This window comes from Echinops telfairi, unplaced genomic scaffold (assembly GCF_000313985.2).
Source record: "Echinops telfairi isolate 266 unplaced genomic scaffold, ASM31398v2 ScPeMD7_7465;HRSCAF=8503, whole genome shotgun sequence".
Classification (NCBI taxonomy): Eukaryota; Metazoa; Chordata; class Mammalia; order Afrosoricida; family Tenrecidae; genus Echinops; species Echinops telfairi.
Genome location: NW_022111365.1, coordinates 3,733,133 through 3,735,809, shown reverse-complemented (window position 1 = coordinate 3,735,809; position 2,677 = coordinate 3,733,133).

Sequence of the window (2,677 nt, the reverse complement as noted above, 5' to 3'; positions counted from 1 at the left end):
AAGAGAAAGAGAGGCAAGGGGGCCCTGGACGAGTCATCCCAGGCACCATGGCTTGCCTTCTGGACAGCACTTGCTGACTCAAACCCACATCTCCACCTTCTTTCACAAAGACTCCTAGTTTCTTATTTGTCTCCCCATTCCCCTATTTCACTGTTTTATTCTGGAAGGCAAGATGCCCAGTGTCTTAGTTTCTGAGTGCTGCTTTACTAGGAATGCTACAAGTGGGTGGTTTTAAAGAACAGCAATTTATCTTTTGACAATGGATGAAGATGCTTGTCTCAGCTTCTATAACAGTGGTGATTTCTGGGTCAAACCCCACGTGGCAATGTCTTCTTCCATCCGGGTTACTTGCTCCTGTGCCAAATCTTCTTATCTTCTATCTCAAAGGTAATGAAGTGTAAGACACAACCTGCATGGACAGGACCTCATTAACATAACAAAGAAAACCCTGCCCCCCCCCCCCATCTACAGGCAGAAACCAAAACCCCATTGTCGCCTGAGAGTTGATTCCTACTCCACAGTGACCTAGTCGGACAGAGACGATGACCCAGAGTTTCCACAGTGCGTTGGGTTTCCAGAAGCTAGCTTGCTCATGGAGCTGTTGGTCGTTGGAACTGCTGGTCTCTTAGGTAGCAGCTGAGCACTTTCACGCCTATGTCACCAGGTAGGCTACTTATTTACACGCGTAGGAGTTGGGATTCCAGTAGATATTTTGAGGGGATACGATTTAATTCATAACACTGAGATTAAGTTTTCCAGCCTCCCTTACAAAACAGATGGTCAATCGATGTCAACAGACACCTTGTAGGCAAGACCTTCAGGCAAGCCCACCAGAGGGACACTTCGCTTTTGCTTTTCTTCTTTTTGCCTAAAGGGTGGAAGTCTTCTTAGATCATAATTCAAATTTGGTGACAAAATCACATGCTAGAGACAGTGAAGCAAAACAAAAAGGGACACTGGTTCTAGATAATTGCCCTACGTCGGCTGGTCTGCCCAATTCTGGCTTTGCTCCACTGAAGAACAAGTTTGATTTGCTGTGTCTTCAGCCAAACTCAATCCTCACCGATATACCTCTCCTCCGGACAGCCTGTAGTGATCAGGACACACAGGACTAGCTGCTATAACAAACTTCTAGTTTCATTTTATCTTTTGTTCCTTCATACCAAGCACAATGCATTAAGATCTTGTGGACAGTTTCTCCCCTCATGGATCTCTGGGGGACTGTCTTCCCAACCCTCCTTATTTAGGCATAAGGTGTTAAAAGGGGACAAGATTAATAGGTGGGTGACTTTCACGGACCATGCCTGGGTAGGGTTCACATTAGTTTCAATGAAATGTCCTTGGCCATAATTCTGGTGCACAAAGTGATCTGGGTATTACAGCCTGGTTATGTGCTTAGGAGAAAAACAAACAAGGTTTTGGTGAATAAATCATAGTATTTCAAACACATACTCTGATTTAAACAAATTTAAAAGCGGGGCAAAGAAAGAAAGGTCAGCAAATAGAAATTCAATTGTTCTCCAAAGGTAATTAAAATGTGCTTGCAGGGGGAGAGGCACAATATAATCCCCCCCCCATTGTGTCTATAAAGAAAATAATCAACGTGTCTATAAAGAAAATGATCAACGGACTCAAGTGTGATTGCTCTTCCCTTCCTTCAGAAGGATTGCACTCAGCACTTGCCCTTCTGGGGGGGTGAGGGGGGGATCTGTGGGACGATCCCTGAGTGGGATAGCTCCACGTGGGGCTAGTGTAGAGTCGCAGTCCTGCTGTGGCTGTATAGCCTAACAAGTGCATTGGCTCAGGATGTGATGGACCTACCCTTGAATTTGCACTGGTTGTTTTCGCAGTCCGCACATTAACCCTGAACCGCAGCCTCCTTTTCCAAAACCTTGGGTTCCTCATCCAAAAAGTACAAATAATAGCTTCCCTGTGGGCATCTCTGCCTGCTTTTCTCTCTATTTTGAGAGCTAAAGGTGCGGTACAAAAGCACCTGGCTGGGTAGAAGTTGTATGATTCCAGCTCTGTCTGATCATCCATCTGCCAGTGTGTTTGTTGTACTGTGATATCTTTCATGTTGCTATGGGGCTGGAAGCGGTGCCACTGGTCTTTCATCTATCAGCATGGTGGACAGGGTTCAGTGGCATTGCTACATTAAGTTAGACTAGGAAGAAATACCTGGTCACCCATTTCTAACAATTAGCCATTGGATCATGATAGAATGTGTCCAATGTAGTGCTGGAAGATAAGCCTGCTAGGTTGGAAAGCACTCACAATACACCGTGGCCCCAACAGACTCAAGTGTACCAATGATTGTGAAGATGGAACAGGACTGGACAGTATTTCGTTCTCTTGTGCCCAGGGTCTCCATGACCCAAGGCAACTCAATGGGAAAAAGCAGTTAACACCAGTCTTTCTTTTCTTTAACTGGCTCTGTGTTGTCTTTGGAGAAAGACCTGTTGTTCAGGATATGAGGCCCTTCTCACTCTGTCCAAGCCTAGGTTTCTAACTTCATTTTCTGCCATTGTCTCTGTATTAGTCTAGGTACTTTGGAGAAACAAATCCACAGCAGCTCACGTATAAGAGAGAGTTTTATGCAAAGAAAATGTGCATCACGAAAACATCCCAACCCAATGCTGCCCAAGCCCACAAGTCCAACATTAACCCATACCCAACA